Source organism: Hippopotamus amphibius, chromosome 13 (genome assembly GCF_030028045.1).
Source record: "Hippopotamus amphibius kiboko isolate mHipAmp2 chromosome 13, mHipAmp2.hap2, whole genome shotgun sequence".
NCBI classification, from domain to species: Eukaryota; Metazoa; Chordata; class Mammalia; order Artiodactyla; family Hippopotamidae; genus Hippopotamus; species Hippopotamus amphibius.
Window position 1 is genome coordinate 36,455,733 of NC_080198.1, and position 14,283 is coordinate 36,470,015.

Genomic DNA, 14,283 nt, shown 5'->3' on the forward strand with positions numbered 1-14,283 from the left:
AGACCAGGGCTCGAACCCATGTCCCCTGCAGTGGCAGGCGGATTCTTAACCACTGTGCCACCAGGGAAGTCCCAACCACAGGTCTTTTTACTGTCTCTGTAATTTTGCCTTTTCCAGAGTGTCATGTAGTTGGAATCACACAGTATGTAGCCTTTTCACGTGGCTTCTTTCACTGAGTAATATGCATTTGTTTGTTCCATATCTTCTCATGACTTGGTAGCTCATTTCATTTTAATGCTGAATACTATTCCATTGTTTGGGTGTACCACAGTTTATTCATTCACCTACTGAAGGATATCTTGATTGCAATATTGAATAGTTTTTGCAGTTATTTTCTTGCATAATTTGGATACAGTTTTGGCAATTTAGAATAAAGCTCCTGTATCAATTATACTTCAAAAAAACAGAAACAAAAAACCAAAAAACAACACGCACCGTGTGCAGGTTTTTGTGTGGACATCAGTTTTCAGCTCCTTTGTGTAAATACCAAGGAGTGTTATTGCTGGATTGTATGGTAAAAATGTGTTTAGTTTTATAGAAACTGCCAAACTGTCTACCAGAGTGGCTGTACCATTTTGCATTTCTGCCATCAATGAATGAAAGTTCCTGTTGCTTCATGTACTCACCTGCATTTTGCTCATTTTAATAGATATGTAGTGGTCTCACTATTTATTTAATTAAAAAATTAATAGATATTTATTCGTTTAGTTGAACAATCAAAATGTGTGGTTCAAGACTTTTTTGAGTGGATAAGAATTTAGGTCATGCAGTTTTTTTTTAATTGAAGTATAGTTGATTTACAGTGTGTTTCAGGTGGACAGTAAAGTGATTCAGTGATATTTAGTGATATATGTATATTTTATATATGTATTCTTTTTCAGATTCTTTTTCCATTATAGGTTACTATACAATATTTAATATAGTTCCCTGTGCTTGTTGTTCATCTGTTTTCTATATAGTAGTGTATATCTGTTAAACTCCTAATTTATCCCCTACTTTTTCCACTTTGGTAACCATAAGTTTGTTTTCTATTTCGGTGAGTCTGTTTCTGTTTTGTAAATAAGTTCATTTTTATCTTTTATTTATTTTCCACATATAAGTGATATGTTAGATCATATGATATTTGTCTTTGGGTCTGTGTCTGACTTCACTTAGTATGATAATCTCTAGGTCCATCTGTGTTGCTGCAAATGGCATTCTTTTGTTGTTTTTTCATGGCTAATATTCCATTGTTTATATGTACCCCATCTTCTTTATTCATTCATCTTTTGATGGCCACACTTAGGTTGCTTCCATGTCTTGGCTGTAAATAGTGCTGCTATGAATGAATGTTGAGGCACATGTATATTTTTGAATTAGAATTTTCATCTTTTCTGGATATATGCCCAGGAGTGGGATTGCTCTATCATATGGTAACTCTATTTTTAGTTTTTTAAGGAACCTTCATACTTTTCTCCATAGTGGCTATACCAGTTTACATTCCCACCAGCAGTGTAGGAGGGTTCCCTTTTCTCCACATCCAGAGCACACTATTTGTAGACTTTTTGATGATGGCCATACTCAGCCGGTGTGAGGTGATACCTCATTGTAGTTTTCATTTCTCTAATAATTAGCGATGTTGTACGTCTTTTCATGTGCCTGTTGGCCATCTGTATGTCTGCAGAAATGTCTATTTAGGTCTTCTGTCCATTTTCTGATTGAGTTGTTTGTTTTATTTTTGATACTGAACTGTATGAACTGTTCGTATATTTTGGAAATGAATCCCTTGTTGGTAGCATCATTTGCAAATATTTTCTCTCAGTCTGTAGGTGGTATTTTTTGTTTTGTTTATGGTTTCTTTTGCTGTGAAAAAACTTAAAAGTTTGATTAGGTCCCACATAATGCCTTTCTTTATCTCTGATAACTTTCCTTGGCCTGAAGGTGCTTTGTCTGAAATTAATATAGCTACCCTGGCTTTCTTTGTTTCTTCCTTTCTTTTTTGTTTTGTTTGCTTTTTGGTGGTGCTGTGTGGCTTGAGGAATCTTAGTTCCTCAACCAGGGATCGAACCTGGGGCCTCAGCAGTGAAAGTGCCAAGGCTTAACTACTGGACTGCCAGGGAATTCCCTACCCCAGCCTTCTTTTGATTCATGTTAGCATGGTATAGACTTTTCTGTCCATTTAGATTTTTGTTTTTGTTTTTTTGATGTGGGCCATTTTTTAAAGTCTTTATTGAAAAATTTTTAAAGTCTTTATTGAATTTGTTACAATATTACTTCTGTTTTATGTTTTGGTTTCTTGGCTGGGAGGTATGTGGGATCTTAGGTCCCCAACCAGGGATTGAACCTGTACCCCCTGCATTGGAAGGTGAAGTTTTAACCACTGGACTTCCAGGGAAGTCCCATGTCCATTGATTTGATTTGATTTTTTGGCTGCGTTCGGTCTTTGTTGCTGCACACAGGCTTTCTCTAGCTACAGTGAGCGGGGTTGGGAGGAGCTACTCTTCATTGTGGTGCTCGGGCTCCTCACCGTGGTGCCTTCTCTTGTTGCAGACCATGGGCTCTAGGTGCCCGGGCTTCAGTAGTTGTGGCTCACAGGCTCTAGTGCGCAGGCTCAATAGTTGTGATGCATGGGCTTAGTTGCTTTGCGGCATGTGGGAGATCCCTGGAGCAGGGCTCGAACCTGTGTCCCCTGCGTTGGCAGGCAGATTCTCAATCACTGTGCCACCTAGGAAGTCCAGTCCCATGTCCATTTAGTTTTAATCTATATGTGTCTATATTTAAAGTGGGTTTCTTATAGATAACATATAGTTGAATCTTATTGATTCACTCTGATAATGTCTTTTAATTGATGCATTTGGAACATTGACATTCAAAGTAATTATTGATATAGTAGTTTTAATATCTACCATATTTGTTACTTTTTCTATTTGTTCTTTGCTCCTATTTTTGTTTTCCGTTCTTCTTCCTTTTGTGGTTTTGTTTGGGTTTTTTTGGCCATGCTGCTCAGCTTGTGGGATCTTAGTTCCCTGACCAGGGATCCAACCCTGGCCCAAGGCAGTGAAAGCATGAAGTCCCAACCACTGGACCACCAGGGAATTCCCTTTTGTGGTTTTAATTGAGTATTTTATAGGATTCCCCTCTCTTCTTTATTAGCATATTAGTTTTTTTTTTTTAACTTTCTTTAGTGGTTACCCTAGAGATTGCAGTATACATTTAAAAGTAATCCAAGTCCACTTTCAAATAGCACTCTTCTCTCTTCATGAATAGTGCAAGAAACTTATAACAAAATATGTAGTTCTAATTCTTTCCTCCTGTCCCTTGTTTCATTGCTGTCATTCATTCCACTTATATAAAAGTATACATAATTGAATACATTGTTGGTATTATTGTTTTGAACTACTATTATTTTGAACAAAGATCAGTTAAGAATAAGAAAAATGTTTACCTTTACGTATTCCTTAATATAGATTAGAGTTTCTGACTTTTTCCTTCTCTCTGAATAATTTCTTTTAACATTTCTTGCAAAACAGGTTTACTGTCAACAAATTCTCTCAGTTTTTGTTTGTGTGAAAAGTATTTCTCCTTCACTTTTGAAGGATACTTTCAGAGGGTATGGAATTGTAGGTTGGTGGTTTTGGTCTCTCAACATTTTTAATATTCCATTCCACTCTCCTCTTGCTTTCATGGGTTTTTTTGTTTGTTTAAAACTATTTATTTATTTGGTTGTGCCGCGTCTTAGTTGCACCGCGTCTTAGTTGTGCCGCATCTTAGTTGCAGCAGGTGGGCTCCTTAGTTGTGGCTCATGGGCTCCTTAGTTGTGGCATGCATATGGGATCTAGTTCCCTGACCATGGATCGAACCTGCGCCCCCTGCATTGGGAGTGTGGAGTCTTAACAACACTATGCCAGGGAAGTCCTGTTTTCATGGTTTTTGAGGAAACGTGGGGTGTAATCTTTTTTTCTTTGTCCCTCTGTAGGTAAGGTGTTTTTCCCTTATGGTTTCTTTCAGGATTTTTTTTATCATTGATTTTCTGTAGTTTAAAAATGATGTGGGGTTGTTTTTTTTTTTTTTTTTTTTTTTTTTGGCATTTATCCTGCTCAGTTTTCTGAGAGCTTCGTGGATCTATGGTTTGGTATCTGACATTAATTTGGGGGACATTTTCAGTCATTATTGTTTCAAGTATTTCTTCTTTTCTTCCTTCTGCTTCTGGAATTTCCATTATATGTATGTTATGCCTTTTGTAGTTATCCCACAGTTGTTATTGGATATTCTGTTCAGTCTTTGTTCTCTTTGCTTTTCACTTTTGGTGGTGTCTATTGAGATATCCTCACACTCAGAGATTCTTTCCTTAGCAGTGTCCATCCACTAAAAAAGCCCATCAAAGGCATTCTTCATTTCTGTCACAGTATTTTTTTTTTTAAAGAACTTTCATTGAGATACAGTTGACATACAATAAACTGCATATATTTAAAGTGTACAATTTGATAATTTTTTTCTTAATAGTAATGTATATGGCAATCCCAGTCTCCCATTCTTTCCCCACTTGGTGTCCATGTGTTTGTTCTCTACATCTATGTCTCTATTTCTGCCTTGCAAACTGGTTGATTTGTGCCATTTTTCTATATTCCACATGTATGTGTCACAGTATTTTTGATTGCTAGCATTTCTTTTTGGTTCTTTCTTAGAAATTCCATCTCTGCTTCCGTTGTCATCTATTCTTGCATGCTGTCTACTTAATCTCTTAGAGAGCCCTTAGCATCTTAGTTATAAATGTCTTATTTATTTTTTTAAAGGGTATTTCTTTTTCTTTTCTTTTTTTTTGGCTGCATTGGGTCATTGTTGCTGCGTGCGGGCTTTCTCTAGTTGTGGTGAATGGGGGCTTTTCATTGTGGTGGCTTCTCTTGTTGCAGAACATGGGCTCTAGGCATGCAGGCTTCGGTAGTTGCAGCACGTGGGCTCTGTAGTTGTGGTGCACGGGCTTAGTTGCTCTATGGCATGTAGGATCTTCCCAGACCAGGGATCAAACCTGTGTCCCTGGCACTGGCAGGCGGATTCTTAACCACTGCTCCACCAGGGAAGTACTATTTTTATTTTTTTATTTTATTAACAAAATTTTTTTTCTTTTATTTATTTAGGCTGTGTCAGGTTTTAGTTGCAGCACACGGGCTCTTTGTTGTGGCACACAGACTTACTCTCTAGTTGTGGTGTGCAGGTTTTATCGCTCTAGTTGTGGCACGCACAGGGTCCAGGGTGCATGGGCTCTGTAGTTTGCAGTATGTAGGCTTCTCTAGTTGAGGCGAGCAAACTCCGTAGTTGTGGCGTACGGGATTTAGTAGCCCCATGGCATGTGGGATCTTAGTTCCCCTACTAGGGATTGAACCTGCATCCGCTGCATTGGAGGCGGATTCTTTACCACTGGACCACCAGGGGAGTGTCAGTTTTAAATTCCTGGTCTGTTAATCCCTCCCATATCTGAGTCTGGTTCTGATACTTACATTGTCTCTTCAAACTGTGTGTGTGTGTGGTTTTTTTTTCCCTTTAGTATGTTTTGTAATTTTTCTTCATAGCTGCACATGATGTGCTGGATAAAAGGAACTGTTGTAGGCTTTAGTAATGTGGTGGTAAGATGTGGAGGAAGGGGAAGTATTTTATAGTCCTAATAACTAGGTTTCAGTCTTCTAAAGAGTCTGTACCTCTGTACTGTGAACTTCACACATCTCATTTTTTTCTACCTCCTTTCAGTGATACAGGGTGGCTAGAGTGGGCTGGAATTGAGTATTTCCCTTCCCCCAGCAGTTCAGGCTCCCCTGAGGGCAGCCCTTGAAGAATAGAATGCTCTGATGTATTTCAAAATGTTACCTTTTCCCTTGTTTGCCAGAAGCACAAGGGGATTTTTCTCCAGTATTCACCATGAGAACCAGGTCAGGTTCTTGGAGGTAAAACTCACAAAAGTGTGGGGGCCCTGATAACTGGCCCCAGAAGTTTTTCTTTCTCAGACTTTGCTCAGAATTGTCCCCAGCCATTGGTCAGTTACAGTTCAGGTTTTCCTACCTTGGCACTGGTTCCTGTGGAGGTTTGTGTTTCTGTGTTTATGCTCTGGCAAGTTGCAATTCTCTGCATTTGCATGTTGGTCTCTCCAATTTTGGGGGCAGTGATTTGCCCAGTCACTCCACTTCTCTGTCAAATCTAAGAAGAGATATTGATTTTTTTTAGTTTGTTCAGCTTTTTACTTGTTAGGGTGGAGTGGCAACTTCTAGCTTTTTATATGCCTAGAAACCAGAAGCAGTACCATAGGTTTTAAAAAATTATTTTATTATTTATTTATTCTTTGGCTGCGTTGGGTCTTAGTTGTGGCACGCAGGATCTTTTGTTGCAGTGTGCAGGCTTCTCTCTAGTGTGGCACATGGGCTCCAGAGTGCGTAGGCTCCATAGTTGTGGCATGTGGGCTCTCTAGTTGTGGCATGTGGGCTCAGTAATTGTGGCACATGGGCTCAGTTGCCCCATGGCATGTGGGATCTTGGTTCCCCAACCAGGGATCGAACCGGCGTCCCCTGCATTGCAAGACCAATTCTTAACCACTGGACCACTAGGGAAGTCCCAGTACCATAGGTTTTTAAATGCCATATTTATTATAAAGGACAGTTAGGCTCCAGAGTTTAAACCACTTCACCAGATGCAGCCAGGAAATTCCTATTATAGAAAGGATTTCCTCTAATGCTTTCTGGCTGCATGGCCTGTAAGGTCCTCAGTGATTTCCTTGGTCTCATGAATGGGAGGATCCTGTGCAGTGTTTAAATCCCATGTGAGTTATGAGATATGAGTAAAAGGGAGAGGTCTTCAGATGGATACTTGAGATCTTTATTTGTGACATGGATCTTCTTTTTTTTTTTTTTTTAGCTCTTTATTGGAATATAATTGCCTTACACTGTTGTGCCAGTTTTTGCTGTACAACAAAGTGAATCAGCTGTGTTTATACATATATCCGCATATCCCCTCCCTCCCGCGTTCATGTTTTCTTGAATGCAGTAGTATTTAACTTGTATGTGTTGGTAGTATTTCTTAATACCAGAGCTCGCAAGTGGTATTAGATCCTCCAAACGTCATGTAGTTGCTTTGAGTCAGTTTCTTAATAGTGCCTGGTCTTTCATTCTTGTGGCCTTTTGCTTTCTTAGACATCACTTTCCCTTAATGCATACTCTTTTTCCACTTTAGCTGTCATGAATCACGATGTAGTTTATCCTTGAGTAGATATAGAAGGCGATGTTTTCAAGCTGTTTGTTAGTATATTGTAGTGGTGCAAGATAGCTGGAGACCGTCTTGTCCTCCATAGGTTCATTCATCACTGCCCCTATCACTTGGATCACTACACGATACCAGTTTTATCTCAAGCTTCTTGGATGTTACATGTTGAATTGTAAATCCGAAGCAAAAACTGGGTTTATTTTAAAGTTATTTATCAACACCGTTATGCCTCCTCCCTTACATCCTTGCAGTTTACAAAGCAGTGGGCAACAGTCTTCTCTGGGAGCTATCTCATGGGTCCATGTGATATCTGGTGTCTGTCTTTGAGGAGGAGGTCAAGAAAAGAGAAGCTAGATATTTTGAATGCTGGGGGGCTGTTATTGGGGTTGGCCTCATTCTTCTTGTAGATGTGGAGTGATATATGAGAAGTGATTCTTGGGTAGCTGGCTGTGGTAGCAAGAGACCACCATAAAGGAACACCTTAAGTGTTCCTCTCTTCTCATTCTACCCGCTGCAGGGAGGCTTGGGTCAGAGAAGAGACTGGTTCATTCTTTTTTCTGTGGTTCTGTTTAAGTTTCATTTTGAGAGGTTAAGGGAGAAAGATAGTAGAGAGAGATGTAGGGTGGTTTTTAGGACTTCTGACTGGTGCAGGAAGGAAAAATAGAGGCTGTCTTGGCATAGACAGCCAAGGTGGAGAAGGGCAGACTCAAGAGGGCCCTAACAAGTGGCCCAAGGGTTCAGTCTGTGGAAGGGCCTGAAAGGTTTCTAGTTGGAAGAGGACTAGGTGTCTGTGTAGGTTTGCAATGTGGGTTACTTAGCATTGTTTCTGGATTTCTTAGGATCAAGGCACATTGCATGGCATACTGATACCACTGTCCTTTTGAATCAGCTGGTGCATTTCATGTTCGAAGGATATCCATTAGAGAGCTTTTTCCCCTGTAAGCCCTTAACATTTTGGTTTTTGATTTAGAGGTGTTTCTATGGGATAATACCATATCTATTTAAGCAGGCTTCCTTTGTAATCTTAATTCTGTTGATTCATGTCCTCTTAGTAAATATAGGAAAACAGTACTGCAAGATACTATCTCCATCAGATTTCTCCTCATCACCTCTTCCCTATATCAGATTGATTTTTTTTTTTTAACTCACTATCCTTTGTCTGCTTCACCTGATTTTAAAACTGGAGACTTTATTTTCATATGAGTCATTTGCTATTCAAAGTTTTGTCCTAGTTCAGATATCTGCTCTCAGGTCTTCTCAGATGTGCCAGGTATGACTTGCATGGCTCAGGGATGCAGGCACCTGTGACCGACACCTTTGAATTTGCCTTTTCACCTTAGCAAAATAAACTCGGAAGCCTGAATGGTCAGCTGCCATCTGATAAGATGGTCCAACATAAAGGGCCTATATAAATGGTTTTTATTGATTGATTGAAAAAGCATTATTGAGATATAATTTATATACCATAAATATGGTTGTCTTATGTTTAAATAAGCTTGGAGATTAACAAGAGGGGATGAACTGTAGCACTGTATCATTGAATGAAAACATGTACAGTGTATTTGACAGCTATAAATATTTGATTTCTGTGGCTGCCAGCCTTCAGGCATTCGATGAAAGCAGAGATAAGCAAGTCATTTATCAAAACTCATATTATCCATTGGAATTTTGGTATATGTGTTGTTTTTAAAATTCAATTCAGTCAGCTTTGATGCTGGCTTTTAGGAAAATTGTAAAACCAAAGATTGGTAATTGATCATTGTTCCTAGAGTTTGAAAAGCCAGTACATTTCAACTAATTATAGTTAATCTTAAATTTCTTTTAAAAACAAAAAACAAGGGAATAATGCTTTCTTTTCTCCACTCCATTTTGGAATCTGGGACACACTGTGTGCTGTGCTTCCTGTGTGTTCTCCACTGCCCAGAAGCGGCTGGTAAGAGTCTCTACTGATTACACACCTGCTGTAGGCTTGGTCAGTAATTCCTGAAAACCCTTTTTTCCCCACTAAGAAATTTAAAATATAAGTGAATTAGATTCTGCTGGTGAGGAGAGGAAAACACAAACGTTTATGACCCTGAAATGAAACTGTAGCTTTTAAGGATAGTTAACACTAGAAACAAATGTCAGAAGGAGAAGCAAGAGTTTAAATTTTGCAAATATGACATGTTGAAATGTCAAGACAGTAGATTTTAATTGCATTTTTAAAAAAGCGATCCTAGTTTTTAGATTCACTGTTTTTGAAGCATGACCAGAGGTTTGGTTTTCTAAGAGATTGGTTACATTTTTGAAGGCAATATAGGCTAAAAGCTGTTTGTCTTGTAAAATAGACATGTATTCAAAAAGAATTTGGAATGGTCTAGAAACAAATGCTGCACTAATTAAAAGAAAATCAAATTAAGTCCTAGAGAGCAAGACAGTTTGATAGTAGGAGGGAAGGTCAGTGGTAATACCTATGCAGGAAATACCTTGGAGATGTTGCGGGCTCAGTTCCCTGCCATCGCATTAAAGTGAATATTGCAATATAGGGAGTCACAGGAATTTTTTTGGTTTCCCAGTGCATATAAAAGTTATGCTTACACTGTACTATAGTCTATTAAGTGTGCATTGTGTCTAAAAAAAGCAATGTACATACCTTAATTAAAATATAATTGCCAGAATGCTTAATTGCCAAAAATGCTAACCATCATCAGAGCCTTCAGTGAGTCGTAGTAGTAATATCAGAGATCACTGATCACAGATCACCATACAAATACAATAATAATGGAAGAGTTTGAAATTCTGAGAATTACAAAATGTGACATGAGACATGCAGTGAGCAAATAAATGCTCTTGGAAAAATAGTACTGATAGATTGGCTTGATGCAGGGTTGCTTCAGACCTTCAATTTGTAAAAAACACAGTATCTGCAAAGCATAATCTCAATAAAACAAGCTATGCCTTTTTGGTTCTGTCATTGGGAGTCTTTGGATAGGGTAGATTATTACGGAAAAGTAGAACTTAGAACCAGAGGTCGTCTTGTACAGTGGTTCTTCATTACAGTGCACTCCACAGTTCCGGGGGCACCTTTCCAAAATCCTCCTGTGGGAGCTTCATTTGTAAAGATTGGTTCTGTCAGCCTGGACCCTGAGTGGGGTTTAGGCATGTGTATTTTGGAGAATTTTCTCAGACCATAGAGAGTTAGAGAGACTGGAGGTGGACAGGAGGAGGGAGAATGTAGTAGGTGACTGAAACGGGAGGGAGTGCTGGGCACCCCAGATCTGTGAGTGACAGTACTTAACTGGGTGTGAGGCTGTAGAAGTGGGAGAAGTGAAAGATGTTTGAAATTTCATCTGTTAACTGGGAGAGGTGCAGAAAAGGTGCTAGGTTTAGTTTAGGGTGCTTTGAGTTCGGTTTTAGAAGTAAGTTTCTGTGGTACAGATGGGTAAGAGCTATCTAATGAGAGATCAGGATTTATGAATTAGAGGAAATATGAAGGCAGAAATTTTAAGTAGTAGAAACCTTTATGCTTAGGAGATCTGGAAGGGACAAGGTAAAGATGAGCAGTCCAGTGTGGAGGCCAGGATTGGTTAGTGTCAGTCATGGTAGAGAAGCCCCGTGATAGGCCATTGAGGCCTTCATATTCCTTTAGCAAGGTTCCACTGATTATAATAGGAGCAATAGACTAACTGACCACTTAGTATATGCCGGGTACTTTCCAAAGAGATTATATACATACATGCATACATACACGTTTTTCCCCCTTTAAATCCTAACAACAACCCTATGAGGCTAAGTAAACGTAGTGTCAGTAGAGTTTGAATTCTGTGAGGCAGCCTGGCTTCAGAGCATGTAACATTACCTGCTACTCTGGAGTGCTGTGGGCAGAAGCCGGACTGTCAAGTGTTAGCGGGATAGAAGACAGCATGAGTGGATGAGTGAGTAAGTGGCAGCTGAGGATCCAGAGGCCAGGAGTAGGGTTCGGGTCACCATATTTCAAGTGTATAGGTGGAAGGAGTTTGAAGCCTGTGTAGATTGAGGAGTTGTTAGGTTTGGGGAACCTGAGTCTCTTCAGAGAAGGTGAGAAGCTAGTGGAGACAAGTGTGAGGGTGGTTGTGAGTGGAGAGGGCATGAGAAAGGTGCAGTGTGGTAATAAGGACTGGGGGTGGACTGAGGTCCAGAGCGGAAGTGGAAGGCTTTGCTTCTTCCTCAGACTAGGGTTTAAGTCATGTTTAGTTGTGAAGAGGGGACCAGAAGGCAGCTGAGGGAACTCTTGCCAGTTGACTTGTTCTCTGTACAGGAGAGGAGTGGGTTGGTTTATCTGCAGGGGTTTCGGGCTTTGGATAACCATGAAATTAAGATGGTACCAAGAAGGGAGGAGTTTTCGAATTCTTTCTGTAGGAGAATTTATTAGTAGTTTAAAACAGCCCAGAATTCCTGTTTCTTAAGCCCTAAAAGAGGGGTCTTAAAGAATTTTTAAAAATCCAGTATTCCTAGATCCAAAACGTTATCTAAATGTTGCTAGAGTTGAGTCAGGATTCTAGCAAGATTTGCTTTTTTCATTAAGTAATAATTTTTGGATTTTTGGACCACTTTTTTGACCACTCATTAGTGGACGCTTTGTTCTCTAGAAATGAAGGAGAGGGTTCATGTTACCAACCAGGTACTTAAACCTGCAAGAATGCTCTTAAAATTGCTTCCTAGACTCTCTTTTGGGTTCAACCACAGAATTAGCTTCTGCCACAGCATTCTGGATAGATCTTGTGAGCCTTTGTTCTGTTTCATGCTTCAGGTTTCAGATTTAAAAATATCCATGAGTAACAAAATACATGTTATACCATTGGTCATTAAACCAGAGTGTAAGTGACGAAGTGATGTGTTCTGAGATTCAGGTAGCTCTCCCCTTCCTGCATGTGTTTCCCTTCTCCTGTTGTGGTCACATATGTCATTATAGCCTTCTGGGATGAATAAATATAAATCATTTCTTCTGCTACAAGATTAAGTAAAAGTTGGGTTTGTAGGCTTCTGGAAGAATTTGGAATGGTATTTGTAGTTCAAAGCTTAGACCCTGGTTGACCTATTTTCTAGGATTTCTCTTGACTTTGGAGCTTTTTCTTAGTTCTCCTGAATCAGCTAAGCTTTGATGTCTTTAGAAATGAAGAACGATCTTTCTTAAATTTGCTGGCTAACTGATGCGTATTTGAACAGTTTAACCTTTTACATATGCATTCAACTGTGGGCCTTTAAAAGTTATGTTATCCTGAGACATTGAAAATTTATGTAAATTGCCCAAGTTCACACAACACGTAATTGGCAGAGCCAGGATTCTAACCCAGGCTTGTTGGATCTCAAAGCCTGGGCTTTTTCTCCTGTCCCATACCCTGAAAACAATGATGAGTGTGTATATCAGCAACTATGTATTAAATTAACTTCAGAATCAAAAATAAAAATAGTTAACACTATCTTCATGTAATTATTCTATTCCACAGAGGCTTTGATATACTTGTTTTTAACTGTGGTACTTTATTAATGAATTAGAACTAATTTTGGTCAAAGCCCTGAAAACAAGCCTGGGACAAAAGTTGTAATCTGGTAAACACTGAGTTATTTCCCTGAATTTTGACCCCTATCCTGTCCCAGTTATGTGTATAAGCTGATGTACTTGTAAGGGCCAGAAGCTTGTCTGTGTGTCCATTTACTGTTACTGCCTCCAGGCATTCTCAGTTCCTTTCTAGTGGGAAAATGCTTAGTTGTCCACGTGGAGGTGATGTGTGCCAAGGCTGCAGAACAGTGGTCTCAGTCATCATGGGTGTGTGTTCACACACACACACACACACACACACACACAAACTCTGGTATGGACACATACTTGTACAGATGTTAGGAATACTGGGTATTTAAAGGGATCAGTGTTTCCTATATAGCTGCCAGAAATTATTGAAAAGTCTTAAGTCAGTGGGTCAAACAGCAAATCAAAAAGTCTCCGAATGGTGGTTTCAGAATTATCAAAAGTTCATAAAGCAGAGCTACTCTGCTGAATGTGAGCCTAGTTTACATTACAGCTGATGAACACTAGTGGCTGGATAAGCAGTGCTCTTGGTTTTTAACTGATTGGCTTGCAGCAGCACTTTCAAAAATGTTTAAAAAATTTTTTTTCTGCTTATGTAGGGCTTATTCTGTCTTGACTTTCATTAGGCCGATGTGTTAAGTGAATTTTATATTTCATTATTGCAGGAATTAGAATCCTTTTGCTGCTGGCAGTGCTGACAGTTGATGTTTGAGCAGAAGGATTAGTGACAATGGTCACATTTACTTGGGAACACCTGTCATCCTTAGGAAAGCAAAGAGGTGTCTGTGTCCTCTCTTGCTTGAAGGGAAACATTGTGGATTTTAGTGCAAAACTGAAATATGGCAGATGCCAAAATGTATCATTTGCAAAGCCCAGGGTACCCTGAGCCAAGTATTTCATTAGAGTTTTCTGGTAGTCTTTCTGCCTTTGGGAAGATCTCTTGAGAGCGGAAGGATGGACAATTTCTCTAGCATACTTTGTGTGTGTGTGGCTTGTAACAGAAAATGCAGGTATCTCCTAGTGTTATATATGGTAAAAGTCTGTTTTGTTGGACATTCAGATCATTGGATGCTTGGGCTAGCACTGTCAGAGGTTTACCCACATTGGTGGTTATAAGCTCAAGGACAAGAATTTGAAGGGCTTAGGAGCTGATGACTCAGCAGCTGTGTTCTTCCTGTTTTACTAAAGCATTGCTTTTTAGATTCCAGGTAGAAGCTTTTGTTCCAGTGCCTCAAGTGATTTCGTTTGGTTTGGTTGATGCTGGAGAGAGAGAAGAGCCCCTTAGGGTTTATTATTAATTAGAAACATAGAATATTGATGGCAGAGACCTCTGTGAAGTGTGTTGTCCATTTCCTTGGATAAGGGCTGTATGACCAGTAATGCCTTTGTGGCGTGACCAACTGAGGAGTGCTTGAGTGTCTTGGGGGACATGTATGTGCCCATCTCAGTCTTCATTGGTGAGTCAAGCTGGCCCATGAAGTCTGTGTTAACCTAGATTACCACGCTCTCCACTGTTA

At 39.5% G+C, this 14,283-nt stretch overlaps 1 protein-coding gene across 4 annotated transcripts in view; it reads left to right on the plus strand.

Annotated features, from left to right (window-relative positions):
* Positions 1–14,283, plus strand: part of DCAF1 (DDB1 and CUL4 associated factor 1) — an 81,625-nt gene that overhangs the window by 61,774 nt on the left and 5,568 nt on the right. The gene's annotated exons all lie outside the window — the stretch shown is intronic.